Genomic DNA, 12,787 nt, shown 5'->3' with positions numbered 1-12,787 from the left:
ATTACATTTAAATAGGGTCAGCGAGGGAGCTCTGTTGCACCTGAATTGGAAATTTGTTCCAGAGGAAAGGTAACCTCTGTGAGATATATCTTTCTCTACAGCAGGTCCTATTGATGTCATATATTAGATGAGCTCCCCTGAGTGAGTGCATCTTATACCATTTGATTTACAAATGTGCAGCATTTCCATTAGAGCAGGATCTGAGATTGCTTTATATGCAAGGCAGAGGTCACCTCTGAGTAGTCTGTAAATCACAGAGTATAGTGACAGTGATTTCAGTTTGTCAACATATGATATATGCTGAAGACCCTGAATTTTCTTTGTAAGAAACCTTTGGTGTCTTTCCAGTTGCTGCACATGCCTGGTAAGGTACATACCAAAGGTATCTATTATTGGCTTGATGAGTGAGGAGCACAGGTGGTTATAACCTCTTTTTTCTGGATGCAATGCCCTTACTTATAAGGTGGGTGATGTAGAAAGCCTTTCTTACCACTGTGGAGACATGTTGGCCAAAGGAAAGGTTGCTGTCAGGCTGTGTGCCTAAATAGTTCACCACTGATTGCATGCTTAGGGTGTTGTTATTAATGTAGTAATCTGCAGAGACATCACCCTTGCCAAAGGGGATGATAATGCATTATTTTGCCTTGAGTTTTAGCCACTGACTTTGGCACCAGTCATTTGTCTGTGTAAGTTCCTAATGTAGGATGTTGACATCATTTGGAGACTTGATGACTGCACCCAGTTTGTAATTATCAGCAAACTTTGTCAGCCATAGGCCTTTTGATATAGCCTGTACATCTGAAAAGAAGATTCCAAACAATAGGGGCCTCAGTGTCGATCCCTGTGGAACACCACTGGTTACGGGTCTGCTGTTGGAGGTAGAGTCATGTATTTTGACTGTGCACATTCTATTGGTGAGCCAGTTTGAAACCCACCTGATAATATATGGGTTGAATGCAAAACACTGCTCCATCAAGGTGTATATTTTTCACTTAATTCAAACATGAAACATGAATTCTACTATTAGTGAACAGAACAGTTGGTGGGCTTGATGACATTCATTTTGGTTATAGATATTAGGGATTAGTGCATACAAGTAATGGAGTGTGGATGGTGCAAATTGGAGAGAATTTGTTATGTTTTCATGATATGCATTGTGTGTGTTTGAATATATTGTATGCTTTGCTTCAATGTATTCACTGTGGCAGGATATTATAGCTGAAGGATTTGTTTTTTCAAATGTCAGGGATTTACTTGTTTGAACTTGAATTCCTTGAGATGATTCTTTTTTTTTTTTTTGCCATTCATTTTATTTGTGTAAATGTGTTTAGTGGTTAAGCACAATAATACAGTCAAAGATAATGAATCTGTAAATGCTGAGTTCAGAATATTCTTGCATTTAAAAGAGCCAACAAATAATTATTTTTAGGAATTCATTTTAATTAATGACTTCTTCAAGTAAATGCAACATCTTGTCTGTTAACTTTTAGTACCATCATACTAATTAGTATAACTATAAGTATATATTTTCATATTTGAAGAAATAATTTTAATTAATGACTTCTTCAAGTATGAAAATATAGTTATAGCTATACTAATTAGTAAGATGGTACTAAAAGTTAACAGACAAAATGTTGCATTTACTTGGATTAATGGAAATGAATTTATGAATGAGTAGGTAATTGTGGAGAACACAAAAAGTATACATTGTTATTAAGCAAAATACAAAACAGAAGAGATTCAGGTGCAATTGTATAAATGCCTTCAACAAGGTAGAAGTCCTTAAAATGCATAGCACTTGTAAAATCACTGGAATGTCACAAAACATATAGCAATATAATAAAATGCAATCCATGCCCAAAGTCCATGCAACAAAACATAAAAGCTACAAGCTTTCTTGTGTACAGGTACTTCCTCATGTAGTAGAAACCCGATTTCCAGTAAACGTACCTTATATAAGTGAAATAAGTCTCCTGCTAACAGTTCTTGAATGAATCATGAGACAAGATCACATAACATACTAATGCTGCAAAAGAAGTACCGAACCACAACATTTTTAAATATGCAAAATATCAATAAATACAGAACGTACATTTTAAGGATGCCAAGCACATTAAAAGTATTTTTTCATCAGTTCCTGAGAGTTTATGAGAGATATGGATGTGGCTCTATAGGTGTGGTTTATCTGGCTTTGTGTTAATCCTGTGAAGCATTTTATGTAGGTATGACAACTAGACGCTTAAGGGATAGAATACAAAAACGCCTAAGGGCTATTAAGAGAATGGATGAAAACAACACCCTATTCAAACATTCTAAGTCATGTACCAAGTTCAGTAAGTTTCTTTTTACTGTTCTTGAATAGGTTTATTTGGATAAAAGAGGAGGTAATTTTAGAAATCAAGTGGAAAGCAGAGAAGTAAGTTGGCAGATAAAATTAGGGGAAGATGCTTTACCTGGTTTAAATGATCATATTAACATCAAATATTTTTTAGAAAAAAAGAAAATTAAAAGGTTATTAGTATCATAGATCTGCTCTTTCTTAAAGACTTAATTAAATGTATTGGTTAACTGGTCACATGTCTTATTTATATATTGGATGAGAACTGTGTTTTTATTCATTCTGATGAAGTGCTTTTAGGAAAGCAGAGATTAAAACTTTTTTACGCTAAATTCAGTTGGTGGTTCCTCTGTTCTGCTTTAGTGAATTTTCATATTTTTGAGTGGAGTTTGTTGTTCACTTGGCCCTTGTGTTGAGTTGGTTTTTAGTTCATGAGTTTCTTTTCTGTATTTTTCTGCTATTTACCTAGCTTAAGCTTAGCTCTGTTAAGACATTTTTTGTTGCTATTTGTGTTTTGTGTTGTGTCTACAGAGATGATTGAGAGGCTAGATCTTGAGGAGCTTAAATACTTGTCAGAATGCTTCAAGTTTGCACAGTCTATTGATGATAACAGCCAATCCATTTGATAAAGAAAGTGAATTTGAGTCATCTGCTGCTAGCAGTAGTAACTTGACGAGTCCAATTCTAACCCTTGAATGCATATTACAGCAGATCAAATATATTCAGTGCACAATGCTAAATACTTAACTTAGTACCTACCTGTAGTCAGGTTTGGTGCCATTAAGGTCACATTTTCTCAAAATGACAACATATTGCTACACTTACCCTGAATGGCAAAGTTTCAATCTTTGAATTGAGCCTGACAAACACAAAAAATATAATTTTTAAATAAGAAAATTGATCCAAGATTTATTCATAAAATGGTGCCTTAGTTGAATTCTTTTGTAATTTCCCAGAGATTTTCTTGTATAAGATGCACAATGTCATTCTAGGTAAGAACTCTTTATATGAAAAAGTATTTGTTAGCCACAAAGGAAAATTCAATAAGAGAGACTGTCAGAACATTAATAAAAATGTCTAATGAAGCTTGGGTTTCAGGGAAAAAAGTTATCATTACTAAGGATGCAGTGGTAGGTTTATACATATAGCATATTTTATGACCATTGCTTATTGCAATCTAAAAAAATGAAGATTTTTTTCTTCACTCTTTTTTTGGATAAAAATCTTTTTATTAGTAAGCAAAAACTAGTGGTTGTACAACTACCTAAACAGACTAGCATAAACATTTTATCAGCATAAAGAAGATACATCTTTTAAAGAATGTTATTTAATCATTTCTAGTAACAAACATTGTCCCGGTCCCCTTCAATAAACACATCACACTGAATGACATTTGACGACCTTTATTAAACTTCCATAACATAGCTTTGATAACCAGCATTTATTAACCACAACTGAGCACAGTATATTTGTTTTAATCATAGCATAAACATTCATGTAATGTTAATCAGGACAGCGTGACCAACTCATCCTGCCCCCATAAGCAGCGTCCAATGCCCCTACTCGCTTGCTTTACTTCTGAAGCAGCGTCCAAGACTCACTTCATATCCCATTTATTGAATCACCCATCCATCTATTCCTTATGAAGCAGTGTCCAAGACTTACTTCATGCACCATTTATTGAATTACCTTCCACCAAATAAGTAGCATCCTAAACTCCACTTATTTAACACACAGCCTCCAGCTGCAATTGAACATCCAAACATCAGAAGGGGAACAGAAGAGGGCAAGCCTGCCCCTCTTCTCTGCCTGGCCCGAGTGACAAAATAACAATCCCCCCCTAATCCACCACAAGAAAAGGTGAGGGAGGGTGGGTAGCAAGTTCATGCCAAAATGTGATTACTTACCCTGCTACACTTGTCTACACTCCTTAAGCCCCTCCCCACCTTTACTTCATTTCCTCCCAAACATTCCTCCTTCCATTTAACCCTTTCCATTCCCAAACCCTGTAACTCCCAATAATATATTTATCCAACTCCTTTTCCCTGCCCTGAAGATGTCACAGGACAACTTAGTTTGTTGCCAAATTTTATTTGCCCTGGTCCGCTTCAATAAACACATCACACTGAATGAAGTTTGACGACCTTTATTAAACTTCCATAACATAGCTTTGATAACCAACATTTATTAACCACAACTGAACACAGTATATTTGCTTTAATCACAGCATAAACATTCATGTAATGTTAATCAGGACGGTGTGACCAACTCATCCTGCCCACATAAGCAGCGTCCAATGCCCCTACTGGCTTACTTTACTTCTGAAGCAGCATCCAAGACTCACTTCATGTCCCATTAATTGAATCACCCATCCATCCATTCCTTATGAAGCAGCATCCAAGACTCACTTCATATACCATTTATTGAATAACCTTCTACCAAATAAGTAGCATCCTAAACTCCGCTTATTTAACATGCAGCCTCCAGTTGCAATTGAACACCCAAACACAAGAGGGGGAACAGAAGAGGGCAAGCCTGCCCCCCTTCTCCACCACAACAGCCTGACCAGGCTGTTCCCCCTCCCTCCTCCCAAAATTTTCTAACCAACTGACCCTCATAAAAAAGGGGCTAAGTCAAACATCATTCAGTTTACTCATCATCTGTAAAGCAAGTCTGATCCTTGTCATCAACCCAAAAGCCCTAACATACCAGCACAGAAACATGTCTTGATGAGCGTAAATAAAATAGGATTACTCGTGATCTCCTTATACCACACCTGAACATCCACTCCAACAGAATATGTTTCCTTTCACTCATCTTCCCTCAAGTGATGGACCCTCGCTCCCTCTATTAACTGCATTCTGTGGGCACATTGCACCACTCTGGTGAGCAGGACCTATTCTGCAGCCAGTGTAGCCAAACAGCAAGAACAACCCCCTGTCAACTCCATCACCATCCAAAGCTACTTCCTTCAGGCCCCAACTACTGTCACCTGCAAAATAAAGAGAATAGAGAAATAATGTAAATTATCTACATACACCAATCAAACATTCTTAATGACACTAAGCATGGTCAAAGCACACCCTGCCACTAAACTGCCCCTGCTAAATTGTCTTAGCTCAACCACCTCAATCTAACATTACCCCCATCAGTCTGTTCACAATAATTATGGCTACATCCTCCTGACCAAATAAACTGCCTTCCCATGCTCCCACTCCTGTCAACTAAGTAAACTTTCATCCCCAGCCTCCCATTGACCGCAATTGAAGCTAGGCCCTCAACTCAACACCCCCCCATGTCCTCAAAACACCCCCATACCCCCAATGCTCCAACAAACCTTATCCACCCATAAAAGTCATGCCCATACTGCACACCTACAAGCCCAAGTCAGAAATTGAATGTTCCATGTGCAACTCACTCTAAAACCTTACCCGATATACAAACATGACACTTGTTTGAATGGTTTATCTCCCCAAAATACCACAATGGAACAACTCCCACCTCATATCAAACAGCTCCTTAGCCATCTACCAAGAACTGAATGGTACTATAAAATCACTCCCCACATACAGTCACCCAGAGGTTGCACCCAAGCCCTTCCTGCAAACAATTAGCACAGCACCTGAAAATAACTGAGTTTGGCCAGCTCACCAGGACCCTGGAACGATTAACCTAGTTGCTGTCTAAGATCCTACAACTGATGTGCTCTACCCCCTCTGTGAAAAACCACATACTCCCTAAACATCCTTGGCCCAGCATTACTGTATCCCCACTTAGCTATGCCCCAAATTACCCCTACACCTCCCCAACTTGGATGTGCCATAATGAACCATAGAGGCAGATTACCTGCAAACCCATTGTGCCCCATTCCACGAACCCAATATCTCTGCAAGCAGCATCCCTTACCTTCCAATTCCCTTTCTGTCACGGCACTGACCATGGTTCCTTCTGTGCTCCCGCATCCGTGACCTCTGTGCAACACCCGAACAACCGTGATATCCCTTGAAACAGTCTCAGTCACCTTTGAACACCTTTCCTTCAGGTCACCAATTGAAGCCTGCTCCATTTCCATACCTCGCAATTCTGTAAAAGAAAACAAATTAAACACCATGCCTCTCAAGGTTGACAAAGATGAACGTTAAACCCTATGCCCCGTGTGCATGTACCAGACTTAACCCTATGACCCTTCTTTAACAGAAAGAGCCATTAACTGCAACCTGTACCCAAAAATAAGAGGACAGTGCTTAAAACAGATGCCTCTTGAAGGAGTGCCCCATTATGCCTCATAGTTCCCCAGTTCAGCCCCTTCCTACCTACAATCTCCGCGACCCCTTCAAAACAAAACTAGTGATCAACCCAATATCTTGTGCCTATGCACAATGTCCTCCTTAGGCCTTTGACCCCCCTTTTGTCTCACTTTGTTCAAATGTATTGCATTCCGAGGTATCAACTCAATGCATCTGTAATTAAGTATGGGAAGCTCACCTTTTTGTCTCACTGACATACGATAAGCACTTTAACATTTATGCCTCCCTGCAATCCTTTATTACCTCGCACTTAGTTCTGCACAGCTTTGGGCATGCCATCATTGATTAGCATGCCAAATGGGAGGGGGATATCGAGGAAGACTGACAGGCATGCTAATTTGCATGTCAGTTTGTGTAAACTGCTAAATATTCAGGCACTCAATGAACTCCATCCTCTGATAAATTCTTACTTTTTCTCCTTTTTCAGGGGGGCAAGCTCCCCTGAACCCCCCTGCATTGCAAGCACCACTCCTAAAAGCTGTTAAAATGTTGCAGTATCATTTCGAGAAATGGTGTGAACTCTGGCCGATTGACTGACTGAAAGGTGATTTACTGCATGCATTTTAGTTTTAATGTCCCTGATAAAACATTTCATTTTTGGTACTGAATTAAGTTTTATGTCCCTAATACAACACTACTTTAATGTCATGTCATTTGGGTTGCTATCGGCACAGATGCTGAATATTAATTACATTCCAGTCCGCACACTGTTGAATAATCATACTACTGCTGCCTCCACAGGGCTGGAGGCATGTTTTGGGCGGGTTTTGCTACTGCGCATCCTGCGAGGTACTATACTTGTAGATCACCATAGTTTGTATACATACTAATGGATGAAACTTCATAATACAAGGGTTATGTCAAATTAAAGCAAATCTGTGATCACCTTTCAACTCAAGGAGGGTTCAGGAATTATAGAAAGAGAGTCTGATAGGCAAAAGGGCTACAATGCCAAAGCCCGCATAGCTGCAGTACGTAACAACATTCCAAGTCATACTTTCTTGGTTACAAATGTTAAATAAATAATGTTTATTTAAATTTTATAGCACAAACATTGAAAGTTTTAAATGAAAGCTAAATATCTTTAACTGCAGTTCTTAAGCCCGCAAACCACCATTCCACCTCTGTACTGCAATATGTTGTAGCACGCATGCGCAGGGAGCACTTGTTGATGAAAAGTCACAGCCCACGAAAATCCAGTCAAATTGGCAATTCGCCCCAAATAAACATCCCAACTGCCACATGTGACTGAAAAAACCACCGCAGCCGTCTGCTCCCTTCCTCAAAGCCCCAAGGAACGAACACCATTGCAAACTTCCCATCCATGCGGCAGCTCTGTGTCTAGCATTGTCATACAAGAGTCACCGTTCATGAGATAGAGATTCCATAGCATTCACTACTACTGCTACTATTGAATGTCAAATGACTGCACACAACTAATCGAGCACTTGCCATAAAAAAAAAAAAAAAAAGTTACACATTTTTTTGTGAAACGGCCATCTAAATGTACATCCTTACCTGGTGACCAGAAAGCTAATCAAACATTGGAAACAAAGTGGGAAGCATTTTTTTTTTATATATATTACAATTTGCTTGTTGGATGACGTTTTATGCCATTTTGTAAACTAACACAAAATACAAGGTAGTTGTGCAATCCGTACTTCAGGCACAACTCTCAGTAAGTAAGAGAGTGAATGTGTTTGTACTTCCTCACCTCTACACAGAGCTATGCTTGCAGGACCCTGCATATTCAAATTTAAAAGTGATTAACCATGCTGGTGCATATGCACACAACAAAACTGCTCTGATGGGAACCAATTTTAGGAGGGGGGGTGTCACAGGCCCTGAGCAGCCTAGGCTTTTGTCCCAACAGAAACAGTCGCTGTTGCAAAGCTCTTGGCGGAATTAAAGTTACAGACCCCACAGCTTTTTAAAATTTGGAGCTACACACGACCCATCCTTGAATCAGTTTAGTCAACAGAAATCCCGATTCTGGCTACAACTAAGTAAACTACAGTAACAAAAATTCCATTTACCAACAATGCATGACCACCAGTCACATACCAGTAAAGATTTAGCCGACATAATAGAGATGTGCTACATTAATATTCTATACCCAGCAAAGGTGTTTCATAGCTCCCAGACCCAACCTTTATCTTGCCACACAGCAGTGACACCAAGTCAAATGCAATCCCCCCAAAAAAATAAATAAATAAATAACTTTAACCAGCATACATATGACTATACTCTATACCCTAGGTACTCACCTCGTCATGCCCACCACCAAACCAAGGCCTACCTGACCAAAGAACACCTGGTCGTCAGGACATGAACCTGCAGTATAGCAAGTTCACTCCAAAATGTGATTACTTACCCTACTACACTTGTCTACACTCCTTAAGCCCCACCCCACCCTTACTTCATTTCCTCCCAAACATTCCTCCTTCCATTTAACCCTTTCCATTTCCAAACCCTGTAACTCCCAATAGTATATTTATCCAACTCCTTTTGCCTGCCCCGAAGATGTCACAGGACAACTTAGTTTGTTGCCAAACTTCATTTATCAGAATGCATATATATTCATTTGGCAAATATGGGTCAGGTCATCATACAAGAAAGTGGATGGATCCATTTTGGAAAGGCAGGCAGATGTTAATGACTGATTTTCAAGATGGTAGGTAAGGCAGTACCAGGCTAGTTTAGATGTCACATTTCAGCCATGTGGTTTGGCCAGAAATATTGGCAGATAGGGCATCAGTGTTTCGATAGCCAACATTTGGTATATAGGGACTAACTAACCCTAGAACAATTTAAATCAAAATGAATAAGTAACATATTTATGTTAATGTTGAACCCTATGTTTTATTTTGGAGACTTTAGTGTTGGTGTGGAAACCTATTGGACCCTTTCTTTACAGTATGGAAATGGATAATGACCATGAAACATACAAAGAGGAGAACATTTAGTTAATTTGTTAAAAGAAACTGCATATGCTAATTTATGGCCAAAAATCTGCACGTAAATACTGTGTGTGTGTGTGTCTGTGTGTGTTGTGTGTGTGTGTGTGTGTGTGTGTGTGTGTGTGTGTGCACACCTACATATCTTTCTCTCTATCTATATATAGTACAGACGGACAAAGATACAGATGCATTGACAAAGACGTGTACATCTAGAGATAAACACACAGGTGCATGCGCACATACATGTGCACATGTCTATGCAGTGATGGAAGCAAAGGTCATTGTAAATGCGTAGTTAATGCATTAATGGTTCTCTGTTAATATAGCAGGCCTTTAGCTCTTTCTCTCTTGATTTGGATAGTATGAGTATATTTTGCAATGCTACTGAAAAACATTGTCAGCATTTGTTTCCTATTTGTCTACTAATTCCTGTCATAGAAAAGTTTACTCTATGGTCCTGCAAACAAAAAATTCAGTCTAAAAACTTTTGCATAGCAGGTATTGTCTTTGAGATTCTAGAAAATACTTTTGTCAATGAAAATGAGAGCACTTATGCTTAAAATAAATAAATAAATATCCAAATAAATGATTAAATAAGTTGCAAGAACTACCAGGAAAGATAAGGCAGAAAGGGGCATGCACATTTATCCTTTCATGTGAATATTCCTCTGTTCACAGAATTGGCCATGCTTGTACAAAGTTACATATTTCAGTTCAGTAGCAGAATACATACAATTATTTATGACCTTCATACTGTGAAAGACTTTTGGCAAGAAAGAGTATTAGCTGCTAGTAATACACTGTCTCATGCATTACATTTAGTATACTGAGGCAGTCCATCGTCAATTACTTGGGCAACATTTAATGAGAAATAACAGCAATGATGGTAAATTTCCTGCATGTTTTGTGATGTAACATGATGTCACATTATCACATGTAAACAGAAGTTGTGAGGTCAGAGACAACAGTTAAACTGGTTATAGTTAAATAACTTTTACTCATTTGGTGTTCTATAGCTTTGGACAAAATGAATTTTGAGTAAGTATACCTGTGCAGTTGTTTTGATCATGAAGTTCAAAATCTAAAAGCAAATACTTAAAAATGTGAACAAAACAAAATTTTATTTTGTGCACATTCTTTTTCTTAAGAATCGCATATCATGATGTTACGATTATAGGCAGATCTTCTGTGAGTAATTTTAAAATATGCATTTTAGCACATTCCCTAAGTTAAATGAAACACTAATTTTCATGTAAAACATTAAAAGGAGGAAATAATCCCAATACAACAACTACTACTGTGATATTTCTGTTAAATACAAGAATTAATTCTAGAGGCTTTTTCTATTCCATATTGTATGTAGATTCAGAGCAGCTCTCTAGTTAATAAGCTGTCTGCAAGACACATCACTGCTTTGTAAGATGTTTGGTATACTGCTTCAGCCCACTGAATTTTCTGCGACAAAAATCAAAACTTTTCTCTTTCATGTTATAACAACCAAGTATCTGATGCATTTAGCCAATGATAAAATGCTGAGTAAACATTAGACCATGCATTTTTTTTTGCAGTTCAGAACTTGGGATGCTTACAGTCTCCATGAATATTTTCACATTTATACTGTTTTGGTTAAGTATTTAAGGATGTAGTTATAATGAATGCCTCCTGTTACTTCTGTATTAAGTTAATGATCTGATTTAAAAAAAAAAAAAAGATAAATAAATAAATACTGAGCAGGCAAAGGGATTTTGCTTTAATTTTCAAGCATTTTTAACTAATGAACTTAATTTAGATGTTCTTGTACCAACAGCATCAACTGTTGTGTTTATTATTCATAAAGCAATGGCAAAACAAACGCATGTTACATTAATTACTGGAAGATGCATTTTTTCCTAATAATTATACTATGTATTACATATTCATGGAGTCTCAACAAATGCAATATTTGTTGCACAATAAAGATAAATGATAACCTGTTTAGCTGATAGCTAATTTGCATATGCAATAATAATTTCAGGTATAATCATTCTAAGCTTGATAATTTGTAAGACTGAAGCATATATTTATGAAATATGAGTTATAAATCTCATGTATCTGAGAACAAGATTATTAAGTGATTGCATTAATCACATCTAATTTGAATATTCTAAAACCATGCCTTGCCTTCCCAAAAGGAAAATATTTACTTATCAATTAATACAAAATCATTAAGCATAATTCATACTAGAACATCTGATGGGAGAAGAATTATGTGAAATATAAGTGATGGGAAGGCAGTGTCAAATTTCTATGAAAGTGACATAATTTAGTGCAGAAAATTAACATTTGCTCATTTAAACTTCAAGCTTCCTTAAAAGAATCTGAATAACGTGTACAATTAAGGTGGTTTATGAGAAGCACAGTGAATCATGAACCATTTATTTCTCAGATTTAAGATCTTATTAAATTCACCAGTTCTTAATAGTTTGCCCCTTATCAGAAGTAATCATGTCCTTCTTCATAAACTTGAAAATGAGTTAGCAAACTGTGAAAATGATGCATGTCCTAGCAAAGTACAAATGACTGTATAAAGGCAAACAACTTTTGAGATTTAGATATGGAAACATAAAACACCTTTAATCTCTCAATAGCACTATTGTTATTTGGCGTGCTTGTCTTACTTTTGGTAATGATAGCATTAATTACAATATATAATTATCTGGTTAGAACTTGACAGCTCGTCATAACACGTTACCTATCAAAGTGGTTGGCGAACTGAAGCAGTAGGGGAATCAAAGGATATGATATGCAGAGAAGGAATGCTATCTACCATTTTATAACTAATTTGTTCACAGCCCAGTTAAGTGATTTGCTTAGGATCACAAGGTATGCAAAAATGGAGACTAGGGCTGTCAAACTGACAGCTACAAAATAAATCTTGTTAGCAGCAGATAGCCTTAATCTTCAGTAAGAAATTGCTAGAATATATCTTCAGTACAATAAGTAATGGATAATGATGCTACATAAGGTGACAGCAAGATTATCATTTCTCAGGAAACAGATCTTAAAATACTCATAGATAACTCCTTAACTTGTAAACCAGGCTTGACTTATTAAATGTTGTTTACAATGACATGTGAAATAGCTGTACCAAGTTTTCTAACACCCCACACGTTTAATTTATTAATGTATAGTATTATTATTTT

This window comes from Protopterus annectens, chromosome 8.part1, assembly GCF_019279795.1.
Source record: "Protopterus annectens isolate FY-2018-M chromosome 8.part1, PAN1.0, whole genome shotgun sequence".
In the NCBI taxonomy this organism is placed as follows: Eukaryota; Metazoa; Chordata; order Ceratodontiformes; family Protopteridae; genus Protopterus; species Protopterus annectens.
Note: the sequence above shows the minus strand (reverse complement) of the source record.